The sequence below is a fragment of the Schistocerca nitens genome, chromosome 2, assembly GCF_023898315.1.
Source record: "Schistocerca nitens isolate TAMUIC-IGC-003100 chromosome 2, iqSchNite1.1, whole genome shotgun sequence".
In the NCBI taxonomy this organism is placed as follows: domain Eukaryota; kingdom Metazoa; phylum Arthropoda; class Insecta; order Orthoptera; family Acrididae; genus Schistocerca; species Schistocerca nitens.
Window position 1 is genome coordinate 1148503715 of NC_064615.1, and position 22965 is coordinate 1148526679.

Genomic DNA, 22965 nt, shown 5'->3' on the forward strand with positions numbered 1-22965 from the left:
AAAAGAGATATTCGGAACCCCAAAGAAAATCCTATCGTTTCCGTAGAAACGTGTCTCGATTTAGAAGGACAATACAGGGAATCCACAGTATTTCATATGGACGCAAATTGTGTGTTAATTCGTCAATGTGAGGGAGCGAGGGATGCAGTAAAGGAGGAATAATGAATCGGAGAAGAGATACTCGGAAACCCAAAGAAAATCCTATCGTTACCATAGAAACATATCTCGATTTAGAATGACAATGCAGGGAATCCAGAGTATTTCTTATGGACGCAAATTGTGTGTTAATTCGTCAATGTGAGGGAGCGAGGGATGCAGTAAAGGTGGAATAATGCATCGGAAAAGAGATACTCGACTCTCAAAAGAAAATCCCATTGTTTCCGTAGAAATGTATCTCGATTTAGAAGGACAATGCAGGGAATTCAGAGTATTTCATATGGACGCAATTTGTGTGATAATTCGTCAATGTTAGGGAGCGAGGGATGCAGTAAAGGAGGAATAATCCATCGGAATAGAGATACTCGGAACCCCAAAGAAAATCCTATCGTTTCCGTAGAAACGTATCTCGATTTAGATGGAGAATGCAGGGAATCCAGAGTATTTCATATGGACGCAAATCGTGTGTTAATTCGTCAATGTTAGGGAGCGAGGGATGCAGTAAAGGAGGAATAATGCATCGGAAAAGAGGTACTCGCAAACCCAAACAAAATATTATCGTTTCCGTAGAAACGTATCTCGATTTAGAAGGACAATACAGGGAACCCAGAGTATTTCATATGGACGCAAATTGTGTGTTAATTCGTCAATGTGAGGGAGCGAGGGATGCAGTAAAGGAGGTATAATGCATCGGAAAAGAGATACTCGACTCTCAAAAGAAAATCCCATCGTTTCCGTAGAAATGTATCTCGATTTAGAAGGACAATGCAGGGAATTGAGAGTATTTCATATGGACGCAAATTGTGTGATAATTCGTCAATGTTAGGGAGCGAGGGATGCAGTAAAGGAGGAATAATCCATCGGAAAAGAGATACTCGGAACCCCAAAGAAAATCCTATCGTTTCCATAGAAACGTATCTCGATTTAGAAGGACAATGCAGGGAATCCAGAGTATTTCATATGGACGCAAATCGTGTGTTAATTCGTCAATGTTAGGGAGCGAGGGATGCAGTAAAGGAGGAATAATGCATCGGAAAAGAGGTACTCGGAAACCCAAACAAATACTTATCGTTTCCGTAGAAACGTATCTCGATTTAGAAGGACAATTCAGGGAACCCAGAGTATTTCATATGGACGCAAATTGTGTGTTAATTCGTCAATGTGAGGGAGCGAAGGATGCAGTAAAGGAGGAATAATGCATCGGAAAAGAGATACTCGGAACCCCAAAGAAAATGTTATCGTTTCCGTAGAAACGTATCTCGATTTAGAAGGACAATGCAGAGAAACCAGAGTATTTCATATGGACGCAAATTGTGTGTTAATTCGTCAATTTCAGGGAGCGAGGGATGCAGTAAAGGAGGAATAATGCATCGGAAAAGAGATACTCGGAACCCCAAAGAAAATCCTATCGTTTCCGTCGAAACGTATCTCGATTTAGAAGGACAATGCAGGGAATCCAGAGTATTTCATTTGGACGCAAATTGTGTGTTAATTCGTCAATGTGAGGGAGCGAGGGATGCAGTAAAGGAGGAATAATGCATCGGAAAAGAGATACTCGACTCCCAAAAGAAAATCCTATCGTTTCCGTAGAAACGTATCTCGATTTAGAAGGACAATGCAGGGAATCCAGAGTATTTCATATGGACGCAAATTGTGTGTTAATTCGTCAATGTGAGGGAGCGAGGGATGCAGTAAAGGAGGAATAATGCATCGGAAAAGAGATACTCGGAACCCCAAAGGAAATCCTATCGTTTCTGTAGAAACATATCTCGATTTAGAAGGACAATGCTGGGAATCCAGAGTATTTCTTATGGACGCAAATTGTGTGTTAATTCGTCAATGTGAGGGAGCGAGGGATGCAGTAAAGGAGGAATAATGCATCGGAAAAGAGATACTCGACCCCCAAAAGAAAATCCCATCGTTTCCGTAGAAATGTATCTCGATTTAGAAGGACAATGCAGGGAATTCAGAGTATTTCATATAAACGCAAATTGTGTGATAATTCGTCAATGTTAGGGAGCGAGGGATGCAGTAAAGGAGGAATAATCCATCGGAAAAGAGATACTCGGAACCCCAAAGAAAATCCTATCGTTTCCATAGAAACGTATCTCGATTTAGAAGGAGAGTGCAGGGAATCCAGAGTATTTCATATGGACGCAAATCGTGTGTTAATTCGTCAATATTAGGGAGCGAGGGATGCAGTAAAGGAGGAATAATGCATCGGAAAAGAGGTACTCGGAAACCCAAACAAAATCTTATCGTTTCCGTAGAAACGTATCTCGATTTAGAAGGACAATGCAGGGAATCCAGTGTATTTCATATGGACGCAAATCGTGTGTTAATTCGTCAAAGTTAGGGAGCGAGAGATGCAGTAAAGGAGGAATAATGAATCGGAAAAGAGATACTCGGAACCCCAAAGAAAATCCTATCGTTTCCGTAGAAACGTATCTCGATTTAGAAGGACAATGCAGGGACTCCAGAGTATTTCATATGGACGCAAATTGTGTGTTAATTCGTCAATGTGAGGGAGCGAGGGATGCAGTAAAGGAGGAATAATGCATCGGAAAAGAGATACTCGGAACCCCAAAGAAAATCCTATCGTTTCCGTAGAAACGTATCTCGATTTAGTAGGACAATGCAGGGAATCCAGAGTATTTCATATGGACGCAAATTGTGTGTTAATTCGTCAATGTGAGGGAGCGAGGGATGCAGTAAAGGATGAATAATGCATCGGAAAAGAGATACTCGACTCCCAAAAGAAAATCCTATCGTTTCCGTAGAAACGTATCTCGTTTTAGAAAGATAATGCAGGGAACGCAGAGCATTTCATATGGACGCAAATTGAGTGTTATTTCGGCAATGTGAGTTAGCGAGGGATGCAGTAAAGGAGGAATAATGCATCGGAAAAGAGATACTCGGAACCCCAAAGAAAATCCTATTGTTTCCGTAGAAACGTATCTCGTTTTAGAAAGATAATGCAGGGAACCCAGAGTATATCATATGGACGCAAATTGTGTGTTAATTAGTCAATGTGAGGGCGCGAGGGATGCAGTAAAGGAGGAATAATGAATCGGAAAAGAGATACTCGAGTACCAAAAGAAAATCCTATCGTTTCCATGGAAACGTAACTCGTTTTAGAAAGATAATGCAGGGAACCCAGAGTAATTCATATGGACGCAAATTGTGTGCTAATTCGGCAATGTGAGGGAGGGAGGGATGCAGTAATGGAGGAATAATGCATCGGAAAAGAGATACTCGACTCCCAAAAGAAAATCCTATCGTTTCCGTAGAAACGTATCTCGTTTTAGAAAGATAATGCAGGGAACCCAGAGTATTTCATATGGACGCAAATTGTGTGTTAATTCCTCAATGTGAGGGAGCGAGGGATGCAGTAAAGGAGCAATAATGCATCGGAAAAGAGATATTCGGAACCCCAAAGAAAATCCTATCGTTTCCGTAGAAACGTGTCTCGATTTAGAAGGACAATACAGGGAATCCACAGTATTTCATATGGACGCAAATTGTGTGTTAATTCGTCAATGTGAGGGAGCGAGGGATGCAGTAAAGGAGGAATAATGAATCGGAAAAGAGATACTCGGAAACCCAAAGAAAATCCTATCGTTACCGTAGAAACATATCTCGATTTAGAATGACAATGCAGGGAATCCAGAGTATTTCTTATGGACGCAAATTGTGTGTTAATTCGTCAATGTGAGGGAGCGAGGGATGCAGTAAAGGTGGAATAATGCATCGGAAAAGAGATACTCGACTCTCAAAAGAAAATCCCATCGTTTCCGTAGAAATGTATCTCGATTTAGAAGGACAATGCAGGGAATTCAGAGTATTTCATATGGACGTAATTTGTGTGATAATTCGTCAATGTTAGGGAGCGAGGGATGCAGTAAAGGAGGAATAATCCATCGGAATAGAGATACTCGGAACCCCAAAGAAAATTCTATCGTTTCCGTAGAAACGTATCTCGATTTAGAAGGAGAATGCAGGGAATCCAGAGTATTTCATATGGACGCAAATCGTGTGTTAATTCGTCAATGTTAGGGAGCGAGGGATGCAGTAAAGGAGGAATAATGCATCGGAAAAGAGGTACTCGGAAACCCAAACAAAATATTATCGTTTCCGTAGAAACGTATCTCGATTTTGAAGGACAATACAGGGAACCCAGAGTATTTCATATGGACGCAAATTGTGTGTTAATTCGTCAATGTGAGGGAGCGAGGGATGCAGTAAAGGAGGTATAATGCATCGGAAAAGAGATACTCGACTCTCAAAAGAAAATCCCATCGTTTCCGTAGAAATGTATCTCGATTTAGAAGGACAATGCAGGGAATTGAGAGTATTTCATATGGACGCAAATTGTGTGATAATTCGTCAATGTTAGGGAGCGAGGGATGCAGTAAAGGAGGAATAATCCATCGGAAAAGAGATACTCGGAACCCCAAAGAAAATCCTATCGTTTCCATAGAAACGTATCTCGATTTAGAAGGACAATGCAGGGAATCCAGAGTATTTCATATGGACGCAAATCGTGTGTTAATTCGTCAATGTTAGGGAGCGAGGGATGCAGTAAAGGAGGAATAATGCATCGGAAAAGAGGTACTCGGAAACCCAAACAAAATCTTATCGTTTCCGTAGAAACGTATCTCGATTTAGAAGGACAATTCAGGGAACCCAGAGTATTTCATATGGACGCAAATTGTGTGTTAATTCGTCAATGTGAGGGAGCGAAGGATGCAGTAAAGGAGGAATAATGCATCGGAAAAGAGATACTCGGAACCCCAAAGAAAATCCTATCGTTTCCGTAGAAACGTATCTCGATTTAGAAGGACAATGCAGGGAACCCAGAGTATTTCATATGGACGCAAATTGTGTGTTAATTCGTCAATGTGAGGGAGCGAAGGATGCAGTAAAGGAGGAATAATGCATCGGAAAAGAGATACTCGGAACTCCAAAAAAAATGTTATCGTTTCCGTAGAAACGTATCTCGATTTAGAAGGACAATGCAGAGAAACCAGAGTATTTCATATGGAGGCAAATTGTGTGTTAATTCGTCAATTTCAGGGAGCGAGGGATGCAGTAAAGGAGGAATAATGCATCGGAAAAGAGATACTCGGAACCCCAAAGAAAATCCTATCGTTTCCGTAGAAACGTATCTCGATTTAGAAGGACAATGCAGGGAATCCAGAGTATTTCATATGGACGCAAATTGTGTGTTAATTCGTCAATGTGAGGGAGCGAGGGATGCAGTAAAGGAGGAATAATGCATCGGAAAAGAGATACTCGTCTCCCAAAAGAAAATCCTATCGTTTCCGTAGAAACGTATCTCGATTTAGAAGGGCAATGCAGGGAATCCAGAGTATTTCATATGGACGCAAATTGTGTGTTAATTCGTCAATGTGAGGGAGCGAGGGATGCAGTAAAGGAGGAATAATGCATCGGAAAAGAGATACTCGGAACCCCAAAGAAAATTCTATCGTTTCCGTAGAAACGTATCTCGATTTAGAAGGACAATGCAGGGAATCCAGTGTATTTCATATGGACGCAAATCGTGTGTTAATTCGTCAAAGTTAGGGAGCGAGAGATGCAGTAAAGGAGGAATAATGAATCGGAAAAGAGATACTCGGAACCCCAAAGAAAATCCTATCGTTTCCGTAGAAACGTATCTCGATTTAGAAGGACAATGCAGGGACTCCAGAGTATTTCATATGGACGCAAATTGTGTGTTAATTCGTCAATGTGAGGGAGCGAGGGATGCAGTAAAGGAGGAATAATGCATCGGAAAAGAGATACTCGGAACCCCAAAGAAAATCCTATCGTTTCCGTAGAAACGTATCTCGATTTAGTAGGACAATGCAGGGAATCCAGAGTATTTCATATGGACGCAAATTGTGTGTTAATTCGTCAATGTGAGGGAGCGAGGGATGCAGTAAAGGATGAATAATGCATCGGAAAAGAGATACTCGACTCCCAAAAGAAAATCCTATCGTTTCCGTAGAAACGTATCTCGTTTTAGAAAGATAATGCAGGGAACGCAGAGCATTTCATATGGACGCAAATTGTGTGTTATTTCGGCAATGTGAGTTAGCGAGGGATGCAGTAAAGGAGGAATAATGCATCGGAAAAGAGATACTCGGAACCCCAAAGAAAATCCTATTGTTTCCGTAGAAACGTATCTCGTTTTAGAAAGATAATGCAGGGAACCCAGAGTATATCATATGGACGCAAATTGTGTGTTAATTAGTCAATGTGAGGGCGCGAGGGATGCAGTAAAGGAGGAATAATGAATCGGAAAAGAGATACTCGAGTACCAAAAGAAAATCCTATCGTTTCCATGGAAACGTAACTCGTTTTAGAAAGATAATGCAGGGAACCCAGAGTAATTCATATGGACGCAAATTGTGTGCTAATTCGGCAATGTCAGGGAGGGAGGGATGCAGTAAAGGAGGAATAATGCATCGGAAAAGAGATACTCGACTCCCAAAAGAAAATCCTATCGTTTCCGTAGAAACGTATCTCGTTTTAGAAAGATAATGCAGGGAACCCAGAGTATTTCATATGGACGCAAATTGTGTGTTAATTCCTCAATGTGAGGGAGCGAGGGATGCAGTAAAGGAGCAATAATGCATCGGAAAAGAGATATTCGGAACCCCAAAGAAAATCCTATCGTTTCCGTAGAAACGTGTCTCGATTTAGAAGGACAATACAGGGAATCCACAGTATTTCATATGGACGCAAATTGTGTGTTAATTCGTCAATGTGAGGGAGCGAGGGATGCAGTAAAGGAGGAATAATGAATCGGAAAAGAGATACTCGGAAACCCAAAGAAAATCCTATCGTTACCGTAGAAACATATCTCGATTTAGAATGACAATGCAGGGAATCCAGAGTATTTCTTATGGACGCAAATTGTGTGTTAATTCGTCAATGTGAGGGAGCGAGGGATGCAGTAAAGGTGGAATAATGCATCGGAAAAGAGATACTCGACTCTCAAAAGAAAATCCCATCGTTTCCGTAGAAATGTATCTCGATTTAGAAGGACAATGCAGGGAATTCAGAGTATTTCATATGGACGTAATTTGTGTGATAATTCGTCAATGTTAGGGAGCGAGGGATGCAGTAAAGGAGGAATAATCCATCGGAATAGAGATACTCGGAACCCCAAAGAAAATTCTATCGTTTCCGTAGAAACGTATCTCGATTTAGAAGGAGAATGCAGGGAATCCAGAGTATTTCATATGGACGCAAATCGTGTGTTAATTCGTCAATGTTAGGGAGCGAGGGATGCAGTAAAGGAGGAATAATGCATCGGAAAAGAGGTACTCGGAAACCCAAACAAAATATTATCGTTTCCGTAGAAACGTATCTCGATTTTGAAGGACAATACAGGGAACCCAGAGTATTTCATATGGACGCAAATTGTGTGTTAATTCGTCAATGTGAGGGAGCGAGGGATGCAGTAAAGGAGGTATAATGCATCGGAAAAGAGATACTCGACTCTCAAAAGAAAATCCCATCGTTTCCGTAGAAATGTATCTCGATTTAGAAGGACAATGCAGGGAATTGAGAGTATTTCATATGGACGCAAATTGTGTGATAATTCGTCAATGTTAGGGAGCGAGGGATGCAGTAAAGGAGGAATAATCCATCGGAAAAGAGATACTCGGAACCCCAAAGAAAATCCTATCGTTTCCATAGAAACGTATCTCGATTTAGAAGGACAATGCAGGGAATCCAGAGTATTTCATATGGACGCAAATCGTGTGTTAATTCGTCAATGTTAGGGAGCGAGGGATGCAGTAAAGGAGGAATAATGCATCGGAAAAGAGGTACTCGGAAACCCAAACAAAATCTTATCGTTTCCGTAGAAACGTATCTCGATTTAGAAGGACAATTCAGGGAACCCAGAGTATTTCATATGGACGCAAATTGTGTGTTAATTCGTCAATGTGAGGGAGCGAAGGATGCAGTAAAGGAGGAATAATGCATCGGAAAAGAAATACTCGGAACCCCAAAGAAAATGTTATCGTTTCCGTAGAAACGTATCTCGATTTAGAAGGACAATGCAGAGAAACCAGAGTATTTCATATGGACGCAAATTGTGTGTTAATTCGTCAATTTCAGGGAGCGAGGGATGCAGTAAAGGAGGAATAATGCATCGGAAAAGAGATACTCGGAACCCCAAAGAAAATTCTATCGTTTCCGTAGAAACGTATCTCGATTTAGAAGGACAATGCAGGGAATCCAGTGTATTTCATATGGACGCAAATCGTGTGTTAATTCGTCAAAGATAGGGAGCGAGAGATGCAGTAAAGGAGGAATAATGAATCGGAAAAGAGATACTCGGAACCCCAAAGAAAATCCTATCGTTTCCGTAGAAACGTATCTCGATTTAGAAGGACAATGCAGGGACTCCAGAGTATTTCATATGGACGCAAATTGTGTGTTAATTCGTCAATGTGAGGGAGCGAGGGATGCAGTAAAGGAGGAATAATGCATCGGAAAAGAGATACTCGGAACCCCAAAGAAAATCCTATCGTTTCCGTAGAAACGTATCTCGATTTAGTAGGACAATGCAGGGAATCCAGAGTATTTCATATGGACGCAAATTGTGTGTTAATTCGTCAATGTGAGGGAGCGAGGGATGCAGTAAAGGATGAATAATGCATCGGAAAAGAGATACTCGACTCCCAAAAGAAAATCCTATCGTTTCCGTAGAAACGTATCTCGTTTTAGAAAGATAATGCAGGGAACGCAGAGCATTTCATATGGACGCAAATTGTGTGTTATTTCGGCAATGTGAGGGAGCGAGGGATGCAGTAAAGGAGGAATAATGCATCGGAAAAGAGATACTCGGAACCCCAAAGAAAATCCTATCGTTTCCGTAGAAACGTATCTCGTTTTAGAAAGATAATGCAGGGAACCCAGAGTATATCATATGGACGCAAATTGTGTGTTAATTAGTCAATGTGAGGGCGCGAGGGATGCAGTAAAGGAGGAATAATGAATCGGAAAAGAGATACTCGAGTACCAAAAGAAAATCCTATCGTTTCCATGGAAACGTAACTCGTTTTAGAAAGATAATGCAGGGAACCCAGAGTAATTCATATGGACGCAAATTGTGTGCTAATTCGGCAATGTGAGGGAGGGAGGGATGCAGTAAAGGAGGAATAATGCATCGGAAAAGAGATACTCGACTCCCAAAAGAAAATCCTATCGTTTCCGTAGAAACGTATCTCGTTTTAGAAAGATAATGCAGGGAACCCAGAGTATTTCATATGGACGCAAATTGTGTGTTAATTCCTCAATGTGAGGGAGCGAGGGATGCAGTAAAGGAGCAATAATGCATCGGAAAAGAGATATTCGGAACCCCAAAGAAAATCCTATCGTTTCCGTAGAAACGTGTCTCGATTTAGAAGGACAATACAGGGAATCCACAGTATTTCATATGGACGCAAATTGTGTGTTAATTCGTCAATGTGAGGGAGCGAGGGATGCAGTAAAGGAGGAATAATGAATCGGAAAAGAGATACTCGGAAACCCAAAGATAATCCTATCGTTACCGTAGAAACATATCTCGATTTAGAATGACAATGCAGGGAATCCAGAGTATTTCTTATGGACGCAAATTGTGTGTTAATTCGTCAATGTGAGGGAGCGAGGGATGCAGTAAAGGTGGAATAATGCATCGGAAAAGAGATACTCGACTCTCAAAAGAAAATCCCATCGTTTCCGTAGAAATGTATCTCGATTTAGAAGGACAATGCAGGGAATTCAGAGTATTTCATATGGACGCAATTTGTGTGATAATTCGTCAATGTTAGGGAGCGAGGGATGCAGTAAAGGAGGAATAATCCATCGGAATAGAGATACTCGGAACCCCAAAGAAAATCCTATCGTTTCCGTAGAAACGTATCTCGATTTAGAAGGAGAATGCAGGGAATCCAGAGTATTTCATATGGACGCAAATCGTGTGTTAATTCGTCAATGTTAGGGAGCGAGGGATGCAGTAAAGGAGGAATAATGCATCGGAAAAGAGGTACTCGGAAACCCAAACAAAATATTATCGTTTCCGTAGAAACGTATCTCGATTTAGAAGGACAATACAGGGAACCCAGAGTATTTCATATGGACGCAAATTGTGTGTTAATTCGTCAATGTGAGGGAGCGAGGGATGCAGTAAAGGAGGTATAATGCATCGGAAAAGAGATACTCGACTCTCAAAAGAAAATCCCATCGTTTCCGTAGAAATGTATCTCGATTTAGAAGGACAATGCAGGGAATTGAGAGTATTTCATATGGACGCAAATTGTGTGATAATTCGTCAATGTTAGGGAGCGAGGGATGCAGTAAAGGAGGAATAATCCATCGGAAAAGAGATACTCGGAACCCCAAAGAAAATCCTATCGTTTCCATAGAAACGTATCTCGATTTAGAAGGACAATGCAGGGAATCCAGAGTATTTCATATGGACGCAAATCGTGTGTTAATTCGTCAATGTTAGGGAGCGAGGGATGCAGTAAAGGAGGAATAATGCATCGGAAAAGAGGTACTCGGAAACCCAAACAAAATCTTATCGTTTCCGTAGAAACGTATCTCGATTTAGAAGGACAATTCAGGGAACCCAGAGTATTTCATATGGACGCAAATTGTGTGTTAATTCGTCAATGTGAGGGAGCGAAGGATGCAGTAAAGGAGGAATAATGCATCGGAAAAGAGATACTCGGAACCCCAAAGAAAATGTTATCGTTTCCGTAGAAACGTATCTCGATTTAGAAGGACAATGCAGAGAAACCAGAGTATTTCATATGGACGCAAATTGTGTTTTAATTCGTCAATTTCAGGGAGCGAGGGATGCAGTAAAGGAGGAATAATGCATCGGAAAAGAGATACTCGGAACCCCAAAGAAAATCCTATCGTTTCCGTCGAAACGTATCTAGATTTAGAATGACAATGCAGGGAATCCAGAGTATTTCTTATGGACGCAAATTGTGTGTTAATTCGTCAATGTGAGGGAGCGAGGGATGCAGTAAAGGTGGAATAATGCATCGGAAAAGAGATACTCGACTCTCAAAAGAAAATCCCATCGTTTCCGTAGAAATGTATCTCGATTTAGAAGGACAATGCAGGGAATTCAGAGTATTTCATATGGACGCAATTTGTGTGATAATTCGTCAATGTTAGGGAGCGAGGGATGCAGTAAAGGAGGAATAATCCATCGGAATAGAGATACTCGGAACCCCAAAGAAAATCCTATCGTTTCCGTAGAAACGTATCTCGATTTAGAAGGAGAATGCAGGGAATCCAGAGTATTTCATATGGACGCAAATCGTGTGTTAATTCGTCAATGTTAGGGAGCGAGGGATGCAGTAAAGGAGGAATAATGCATCGGAAAAGAGGTACTCGGAAACCCAAACAAAATATTATCGTTTCCGTAGAAACGTATCTCGATTTAGGAGGACAATACAGGGAACCCAGAGTATTTCATATGGACGCAAATTGTGTGTTAATTCGTCAATGTGAGGGAGCGAGGGATGCAGTAAAGGAGGTATAATGCATCGGAAAAGAGATACTCGACTCTCAAAAGAAAATCCCATCGTTTCCGTAGAAATGTATCTCGATTTAGAAGGACAATGCAGGGAATTGAGAGTATTTCAAATGGACGCAAATTGTGTGATAATTCGTCAATGTTAGGGAGCGAGGGATGCAGTAAAGGAGGAATAATCCATCGGAAAAGAGATACTCGGAACCCCAAAGAAAACCTATCGTTTCCATAGAAACGTATCTCGATTTAGAAGGACAATGCAGGGAATCCAGAGTATTTCATATGGACGCAAATCGTGTGTTAATTCGTCAATGTTAGGGAGCGAGGGATGCAGTAAAGGAGGAATAATGCATCGGAAAAGAGGTACTCGGAAACCCAAACAAAATCTTATCGTTTCCGTAGAAACGTATCTCGATTTAGAAGGACAATTCAGGGAACCCAGAGTATTTCATATGGACGCAAATTGTGTGTTAATTCGTCAATGTGAGGGAGCGAAGGATGCAGTAAAGGAGGAATAATGCATCGGAAAAGAGATACTCGGAACCCCAAAGAAAATGTTATCGTTTCCGTAGAAACGTATCTCGATTTAGAAGGACAATGCAGAGAAACCAGAGTATTTCATATGGACGCAAATTGTGTTTTAATTCGTCAATTTCAGGGAGCGAGGGATGCAGTAAAGGAGGAATAATGCATCGGAAAAGAGATACTCGGAACCCCAAAGAAAATCCTATCGTTTCCGTCGAAACGTATCTAGATTTAGAAGGACAATGCAGGGAATCCAGAGTATTTCATTTGGACGCAAATTGTGTGTTAATTCGTCAATGTGAGGGAGCGAGGGATGCTGTAAAGGAGGAATAATGCATCGGAAAAGAGATACTCGACTCCCAAAAGAAAATCCTATCGTTTCCGTAGAAACGTATCTCGATTTAGAAGGACAATGCAGGGAATCCAGAATATTTCATATGGACGCAAATTGTGTGTTAATTCATCAATGTGAGGGAGCGAGGGATGCAGTAAAGGAGGAATAATGCATCGGAAAAGAGATACTCGGAACCCCAAAGGAAATCCTATCGTTTCCGTAGAAACATATCTCGATTTAGAAGGACAATGCTGGGAATCCAGAGTATTTCTTATGGACGCAAATTGTGTGTTAATTCGTCAATGTGAGGGAGCGAGGGATGCAGTAAAGGAGGAATAATGCATCGGAAAAGAGATACTCGACCCCCAAAAGAAAATCCCATCGTTTCCGTAGAAATGTATCTCGATTTAGAAGGACAATGCAGGGAATTCAGAGTATTTCATATGGACGCAAATTGTGTGATAATTCGTCAATGTTAGGGAGCGAGGGATGCAGTAAAGGAGGAATAATCCATCGGAAAAGAGATACTCGGAACCCCAAAGAAAATCCTATCGTTTCCATAGAAACGTATCTCGATTTAGAAGGAGAGTGCAGGGAATCCAGAGTATTTCATATGGACGCAAATCGTGTGTTAATTCGTCAATGTTAGGGAGCGAGGGATGCAGTAAAGGAGGAATAATGCATCGGAAAAGAGGTACTCGGAAACCCAAACAAAATCTTATCGTTTCCGTAGAAACGTATCTCGATTTAGAAGGACAATGCAGGGAACCCAGAGTATTTCATATGGACGCAAATTGTGTGTTAATTCGTCAATGTGAGGGAGCGAAGGATGCAGTAAAGGAGGAATAATGCATCGGAAAAGAGATACTCGGAACTCCAAAAAAAATGTTATCGTTTCCGTAGAAACGTATCTCGATTTAGAAGGACAATGCAGAGAAACCAGAGTATTTCATATGGAGGCAAATTGTGTGTTAATTCGTCAATTTCAGGGAGCGAGGGATGCAGTAAAGGAGGAATAATGCATCGGAAAAGAGATACTCGGAACCCCAAAGAAAATCCTATCGTTTCCGTAGAAACGTATCTCGATTTAGAAGGACAATGCAGGAAATCCAGAGTATTTCATATGGACGCAAATTGTGTGTTAATTCGTCAATGTGAGGGAGCGAGGGATGCAGTAAAGGAGGAATAATGCATCGGAAAAGAGATACTCGACTCCCAAAAGAAAATCCTATCGTTTCCGTAGAAACGTATCTCGATTTAGAAGGGCAATGCAGGGAATCCAGAGTATTTCATATGGACGCAAATTGTTTGTGTTAATTCGTCAATGTGAGGGAGCGAGGGATGCAGTAAAGGAGGAATAATGCATCGGAAAAGAGATACTCGGAACCCCAAAGAAAATTCTATCGTTTCCGTAGAAACGTATCTCGATTTAGAAGGACAATGCAGGGAATCCAGTGTATTTCATATGGACGCAAATCGTGTGTTAATTCGTCAAAGTTAGGGAGCGAGAGATGCAGTAAAGGAGGAATAATGAATCGGAAAAGAGATACTCGGAACCCCAAAGAAAATCCTATCGTTTCCGTAGAAACGTATCTCGATTTAGAAGGACAATGCAGGGACTCCAGAGTATTTCATATGGACGCAAATTGTGTGTTAATTCGTCAATGTGAGGGAGCGAGGGATGCAGTAAAGGAGGAATAATGCATCGGAAAAGAGATACTCGGAACCCCAAAGAAAATCCTATCGTTTCCGTAGAAACGTATCTCGATTTAGTAGGACAATGCAGGGAATCCAGAGTATTTCATATGGACGCAAATTGTGTGTTAATTCGTCAATGTGAGGGAGCGAGGGATGCAGTAAAGGATGAATAATGCATCGGAAAAGAGATACTCGACTCCCAAAAGAAAATCCTATCGTTTCCGTAGAAACGTATCTCGTTTTAGAAAGATAATGCAGGGAACGCAGAGCATTTCAGATGGACGCAAATTGTGTGTTATTTCGGCAATGTGAGGGAGCGAGGGATGCAGTAAAGGAGGAATAATGCATCGGAAAAGAGATACTCGGAACCCCAAAGAAAATCCTATCGTTTCCGTAGAAACGTATCTCGTTTTAGAAAGATAATGCAGGGAACCCAGAGTATATCATATGGACGCAAATTGTGTGTTAATTAGTCAATGTGAGGGCGCGAGGGATGCAGTAAAGGAGGAATAATGAATCGGAAAAGAGATACTCGAGTACCAAAAGAAAATCCTATCGTTTCCATGGAAACGTAACTCGTTTTAGAAAGATAATGCAGGGAACCCAGAGTAATTCATATGGACGCAAATTGTGTGCTAATTCGGCAATGTGAGGGAGGGAGGGATGCAGTAAAGGAGGAATAATGCATCGGAAAAGAGATACTCGACTCCCAAAAGAAAATCCTATCGTTTCCGTAGAAACGTATCTCGTTTTAGAAAGATAATGCAGGGAACCCAGAGTATTTCATATGGACGCAAATTGTGTGTTAATTCCTCAATGTGAGGGAGCGAGGGATGCAGTAAAGGAGCAATAATGCATCGGAAAAGAGATATTCGGAACCCCAAAGAAAATCCTATCGTTTCCGTAGAAACGTGTCTCGATTTAGAAGGACAATACAGGGAATCCACAGTATTTCATATGGACGCAAATTGTGTGTTAATTCGTCAATGTGAGGGAGCGAGGGATGCAGTAAAGGAGGAATAATGAATCGGAAAAGAGATACTCGGAAACCCAAAGAAAATCCTATCGTTACCGTAGAAACATATCTCGATGTAGAATGACAATGCAGGGAATCCAGAGTATTTCTTATGGACGCAAATTGTGTGTTAATTCGTCAATGTGAGGGAGCGAGGGATGCAGTAAAGGTGGAATAATGCATCGGAAAAGAGATACTCGACTCTCAAAAGAAAATCCCATCGTTTCCGTAGAAATGTATCTCGATTTAGAAGGACAATGCAGGGAATTCAGAGTATTTCATATGGACGCAATTTGTGTGATAATTCGTCAATGTTAGGGAGCGAGGGATGCAGTAAAGGAGGAATAATCCATCGGAATAGAGATACTCGGAACCCCAAAGAAAATCCTATCGTTTCCGTAGAAACGTATCTCGATTTAGAAGGACAATACAGGGAACCCAGAGTATTTCATATGGACGCAAATTGTGTGTTAATTCGTCAATGTGAGGGTAGCGAGGGATGCAGTAAAGGCGGTATAATGCATCGGAAAAGAGATACTCGACTCTCAAAAGAAAATCCCATCGTTTCCGTAGAAATGTATCTCGATTTAGAAGGACAATGCAGGGAATTGAGAGTATTTCATATGGACGCAAATTGTGTGATAATTCGTCAATGTTAGGGAGCGAGGGATGCAGTAAAGGAGGAATAATCCATCGGAAAAGTGATACTCGGAACCCCAAAGAAAATCCTATCGTTTCCATAGAAACGTATCTCGATCTAGAAGGACAATGCAGGGAATCCAGAGTATTTCATATGGACGCAAATCGTGTGTTAATTCGTCAATGTTAGGGAGCGAGGGATGCAGTAAAGGAGGAATAATGCATCGGAAAAGAGGTACTCGGAAACCCAAACAAAATCTTATCGTTTCCGTAGAAACGTATCTCGATTTAGAAGGACAATTCAGGGATCCCAGAGTATTTCATATGGACGCAAATTGTGTGTTAATTCGTCAATGTGAGGGAGCGAAGGATGCAGTAAAGGAGGAATAATGCATCGGAAAAGAGATACTCGGAACCCCAAAGAAAATGTTATCGTTTCCGTAGAAACGTATCTCGATTTAGAAGGACAATGCAGAGAAACCAGAGTATTTCATATGGACGCAAATTGTGTGTTAATTCGTCAATTTCAGGGAGCGAGGGATGCAGTAAAGGAGGAATAATGCATCGGAAAAGAGATACTCGGAACCCCCAAGGAAAATCCTATCGTTTCCGTAGAAACGTATCTCGATTTAGAAGGACAATGCAGGGAACCCAGAGTATTTCATATGGACGCAAACTGTGTGTTAATTCGTCAATGTGAGGGAGCGAGGGATGCAGTAAAGGAGGAATAATGCATCGGAAAAGAGATACTCGACTCCCAAAAGAAAATCCTATCGTTTCCGTAGAAACGTATCTCGATTTAGAAGGACAATGCAGGGAATCCAGAGTATTTCATATGGACGCAAATTGTGTGTTAATTCGTCAATGTGAGGGAGCGAGGGATGCAGTAAAGGAGGAATAATGCATCGGAAACGAGATACTCGGAACCCCAAAGAAAATCCTATCGTTTCCGTAGAAACGTATCTCGATTTAGAAGGACAATGCAGGGAATCCAGTGTATTTCATATGGACGCAAATCGTGTGTTAATTCGTCAAAGTTAGGGAGCGAGGGATGCAGTAAAGGAGGAATAATGCATCGGAAAAGAGATACTCGGAACGCCAAAGAAAATCCTATCGTTTCCGTAGAAACGTATCTCGATTTAGAAGGACAATGCAGGGAACCCAGAGTATTTCATATGGACGCAAACTGTGTGTTAATTCGTCAATGTGAGGGAGCGAGGGATGCAGTAAAGGAGGAATAATGCATCGGAAAAGAGATACTCGACTCCCAAAAGAAAATCCTATCGTTTCCGTAGAAACGTATCTCGATTTAGAAGGACAATTCAGGGAACCCAGAGTATTTCATATGGACGCAAATTGTGTGTTAATTCGTCAATGTGAGGGAGCGAGGGATGCAGTAAAGGAGGTATAATGCATCGGAAAAGAGATACTCGACTCTCAAAAGAAAATCCCATCGTTTCCGTAGAAATGTATCTCGATTTAGAAGGACAATGCAGGGAATTCAGAGTATTTCATATGGACGCAAATTGTGTGATAATTCGTCAATGTTAGGGAGCGAGGGATGCAGTAAAGGAGGAATAATCCATCGGAAAAGAGATACTCGGAACCCCAAAGAAATTCCTATCGTTTCCATAGAAACGTATCTCGATTTAGAAGGACAATGCAGGGAATCCAGAGTATTTCATATGGACGCAAATCGTGTGTTAATTCGTCAATGTTAGGGAGCGAGGGATGCAGTAAAGGAGGAAAAATGCATCGGAAAAGAGGTACCCGGAAACCCAAACAAAATCTTATCGTTTCCGTAGAAACGTATCTCGATTTAGAAGGACAATTCAGGGATCCCAGAGTATTTCATATGGACGCAAATTGTGTGTTAATTCGTCAATGTGAGGGAGCGAAGGATGCAGTAAAGGAGGAATAATGCATCGGAAAAGAGATACTCGGAACCCCAAAGAAAATGTTATCGTTTCCGTAGAAACGTATCTCGATTTAGAAGGACAATGCAGAGAAACCAGAGTATTTCATATGGACGCAAATTGTGTGTTAATTCGTCAATTTCAGGGAGCGAGGGATGCAGTAAAGGAGGAATAATGCATCGGAAAAGAGATACTCGGAACCCCCAAAGAAAATCCTATCGTTTCCGTAGAAACGTATCTCGATTTAGAAGGACAATGCAGGGAACCCAGAGTATTTCATATGGACGCAAACTGTGTGTTAATTCGTCAATGTGAGGGAGCGAGGGATGCAGTAAAGGAGGAATAATGCATCGGAAAAGAGATACTCGACTCCCAAAAGAAAATCCTATCGTTTCCGTAGAAACGTATCTCGATTTAGAAGGACAATGCAGGGAATCCAGAGTATTTCATATGGACGCAAATTGTGTGTTAATTCGTCAATGTGAGGGAGCGAGGGATGCAGTAAAGGAGGAATAATGCATCGGAAAAGAGATACTCGGAACCCCAAAGAAAATCCTATCGTTTCCGTAGAAACGTATCTCGATTTAGAAGGACAATGCAGGGAATCCAGTGTATTTCATATGGACGCAAATCGTGTGTTAATTCGTCAAAGTTAGGGAGCGAGGGATGCAGTAAAGGAGGAATAATGCATCGGAAAAGAGATACTCGGAACGCCAAAGAAAATCCTATCGTTTCCGTAGACACGTATCTCGATTTAGAAGGACAATGCAGGGAACCCAGAGTATTTCATATGGACGCAAATTGTGTGTTAATTCGTCAATGTGAGGGAGCGAGGGATGCAGTAAAGGAGGAATAATGCATCGGAAAAGAGATACTCGGAACCCCAAAGAAAATCCTATCGTTTCCATAGAAACGTATCTCGATTTAGAAGGACAATGCAGGGAATCCAGAGTATTTCATATGGACGCAAATCGTGTGTTAATTCGTCAATGTTAGGGAGCGAGGGATGCAGTAAAGGAGGAATAATGCATCGGAAAAGAGGTACTCGGAAACCCAAACAAAATCTTATTGTTTCCGTAGAAACGTATCTCGATTTAGAAGGACAATTCAGGGAACCCAGAGTATTTCATATGGACGCAAATTGTGTGTTAATTCGTCAATGTGAGCGAGCGAGGGATGCAGTAAAGGAGGTATAATGCATCGGAAAAGAGATACTCGACTCTCAAAAGAAAATCCCATCGTTTCCGTAGAAATGTATCTCGATTTAGAAGGACAATGCAGGGAATTCAGAGTATTTCATATGGACGCAAATTGTGTGATAATTCGTCAATGTTAGGGAGCGAGGGATGCAGTAAAGGAGGAATAATCCATCGGAAAAGAGATACTCGGAACCCCAAAGAAATTCCTATCGTTTCCATAGAAACGTATCTCGATTTAGAAGGACAATGCAGGGAATCCAGAGTATTTCATATGGACGCAAATCGTGTGTTAATTCGTCAATGTTAGGGAGCGAGGGATGCAGTAAAGGAGGAAAAATGCATCGGAAAAGAGGTACTCGGAAACCCAAACAAAATCTTATCGTTTCCGTAGAAACGTATCTCGATTTAGAAGGACAATTCAGGGAACCCAGAGTATTTCATATGGACGCAAATTGTGTGTTAATTCGTCAATGTGAGGGAGCGAAGGATGCAGTAAAGGAGGAATAATGCATCGAAAAAGAGATACTCGGAACCCCAAAGAAAATGTTATCGTTTCCGTAGAAACGTATCTCGATTTAGAAGGACAATGCAGAGAAACCAGAGTATTTCATATGGACGCAAATTGTGTGTTAATTCGTCAATTTCAGGGAGCGAGGGATGCAGTAAAGGAGGAATAATGCATCGGAAAAGAGATACTCGGAACCCCCAAAGAAAATCCTATCGTTTCCGTAGAAACGTATCTCGATTTAGAAGGACAATGCAGGGAACCCAGAGTATTTCATATGGACGCAAACTGTGTGTTAATTCGTCAATGTGAGGGAGCGAGGGATGCAGTAAAGGAGGAATAATGCATCGGAAAAGAGATACTCGACTCCCAAAAGAAAATCCTATCGTTTCCGTAGAAACGTTTCTCGATTTAGAAGGACAATGCAGGGAATCCAGAGTATTTCATATGGACGCAAATTGTGTGTTAATTCGTCAATGTGAGGGAGCGAGGGATGCAGTAAAGGAGGAATAATGCATCGGAAAAGAGATACTCGGAACCCCAAAGAAAATCCTATCGTTTCCGTAGAAACGTATCTCGATTTAGAAGGACAATGCAGGGAATCCAGTGTATTTCATATGGACGCAAATCGTGTGTTAATTCGTCAAAGTTAGGGAGCGAGGGATGCAGTAAAGGAGGAATAATGCATCGGAAAAGAGATACTCGGAACGCCAAAGAAAATCCTATCGTTTCCGTAGAAACGTATCTCGATTTAGAAGGACAATGCAGGGAACCCAGAGTATTTCATATGGACGCAAATTGTGTGTTAATTCGTCAATGTGAGGGAGCGAGGGATGCAGTAAAGGAGGTATAATGCATCGGAAAAGAGATACTCGACTCTCAAAAGAAAATCCCATCGTTTCCGTAGAAATGTATCTCGATTTAGAAGGACAATGCAGGGAATTCAGAGTATTTCATATGGACGCAAATTGTGTGATAATTCGTCAATGTTAGGGAGCGAGGGATGCAGTAAAGGAGGAATAATCCATCGGAAAAGAGATACTCGGAACCCCAAAGAAATTCCTATCGTTTCCATAGAAACGTATCTCGATTTAGAAGGACAATGCAGGGAATCCAGAGTATTTCATATGGACGCAAATCGTGTGTTAATTCGTCAATGTTAGGGAGCGAGGGATGCAGTAAAGGAGGAAAAATGCATCGGAAAAGAGGTACTCGGAAACCCAAACAAAATCTTATCGTTTCCGTAGAAACGTATCTCGATTTAGAAGGACAATTCAGGGATCCCAGAGTATTTCATATGGACGCAAATTGTGTGTTAATTCGTCAATGTGAGGGAGCGAAGGATGCAGTAAAGGAGGAATAATGCATCGGAAAAGAGATACTCGGAACCCCAAAGAAAATGTTATCGTTTCCGTAGAAACGTATCTCGATTTAGAAGGACAATGCAGAGAAACCAGAGTATTTCATATGGACGCAAATTGTGTGTTAATTCGTCAATTTCAGGGAGCGAGGGATGCAGTAAAGGAGGAATAATGCATCGGAAAAGAGATACTCGGAACCCCCAAAGAAAATCCTATCGTTTCCGTAGAAACGTATCTCGATTTAGAAGGACAATGCAGGGAACCCAGAGTATTTCATATGGACGCAAACTGTGTGTTAATTCGTCAATGTGAGGGAGCGAGGGATGCAGTAAAGGAGGAATAATGCATCGGAAAAGAGATACTCGACTCCCAAAAGAAAATCCTATCGTTTCCGTAGAAACGTATCTCGATTTAGAAGGACAATGCAGGGAATCCAGAGTATTTCATATGGACGCAAATTGTGTGTTAATTCGTCAATGTGAGGGAGCGAGGGATGCAGTAAAGGAGGAATAATGCATCGGAAAAGAGATACTCGGAACCCCAAAGAAAATCCTATCGTTTCCGTAGAAACGTATCTCGATTTAGAAGGACAATGCAGGGAATCCAGTGTATTTCATATGGACGCAAATCGTGTGTTAATTCGTCAAAGTTAGGGAGCGAGGGATGCAGTAAAGGAGGAATAATGCATCGGAAAAGAGATACTCGGAACGCCAAAGAAAATCCTATCGTTTCCGTAGACACGTATCTCGATTTAGAAGGACAATGCAGGGAACCCAGAGTATTTCATATGGACGCAAATTGTGTGTTAATTCGTCAATGTGAGGGAGCGAGGGATGCAGTAAAGGAGGAATAATGCATCGGAAAAGAGATACTCGGAACCCCAAAGAAAATCCTATCGTTTCCATAGAAACGTATCTCGATTTAGAAGGACAATGCAGGGAATCCAGAGTATTTCATATGGACGCAAATCGTGTGTTAATTCGTCAATGTTAGGGAGCGAGGGATGCAGTAAAGGAGGAATAATGCATCGGAAAAGAGGTACTCGGAAACCCAAACAAAATCTTATTGTTTCCGTAGAAACGTATCTCGATTTAGAAGGACAATTCAGGGAACCCAGAGTATTTCATATGGACGCAAATTGTGTGTTAATTCGTCAATGTGAGCGAGCGAGGGATGCAGTAAAGGAGGTATAATGCATCGGAAAAGAGATACTCGACTCTCAAAAGAAAATCCCATCGTTTCCGTAGAAATGTATCTCGATTTAGAAGGACAATGCAGGGAATTCAGAGTATTTCATATGGACGCAAATTGTGTGATAATTCGTCAATGTTAGGGAGCGAGGGATGCAGTAAAGGAGGAATAATCCATCGGAAAAGAGATACTCGGAACCCCAAAGAAATTCCTATCGTTTCCATAGAAACGTATCTCGATTTAGAAGGACAATGCAGGGAATCCAGAGTATTTCATATGGACGCAAATCGTGTGTTAATTCGTCAATGTTAGGGAGCGAGGGATGCAGTAAAGGAGGAAAAATGCATCGGAAAAGAGGTACTCGGAAACCCAAACAAAATCTTATCGTTTCCGTAGAAACGTATCTCGATTTAGAAGGACAATTCAGGGAACCCAGAGTATTTCATATGGACGCAAATTGTGTGTTAATTCGTCAATGTGAGGGAGCGAAGGATGCAGTAAAGGAGGAATAATGCATCGAAAAAGAGATACTCGGAACCCCAAAGAAAATGTTATCGTTTCCGTAGAAACGTATCTCGATTTAGAAGGACAATGCAGAGAAACCAGAGTATTTCATATGGACGCAAATTGTGTGTTAATTCGTCAATTTCAGGGAGCGAGGGATGCAGTAAAGGAGGAATAATGCATCGGAAAAGAGATACTCGGAACCCCCAAAGAAAATCCTATCGTTTCCGTAGAAACGTATCTCGATTTAGAAGGACAATGCAGGGAACCCAGAGTATTTCATATGGACGCAAACTGTGTGTTAATTCGTCAATGTGAGGGAGCGAGGGATGCAGTAAAGGAGGAATAATGCATCGGAAAAGAGA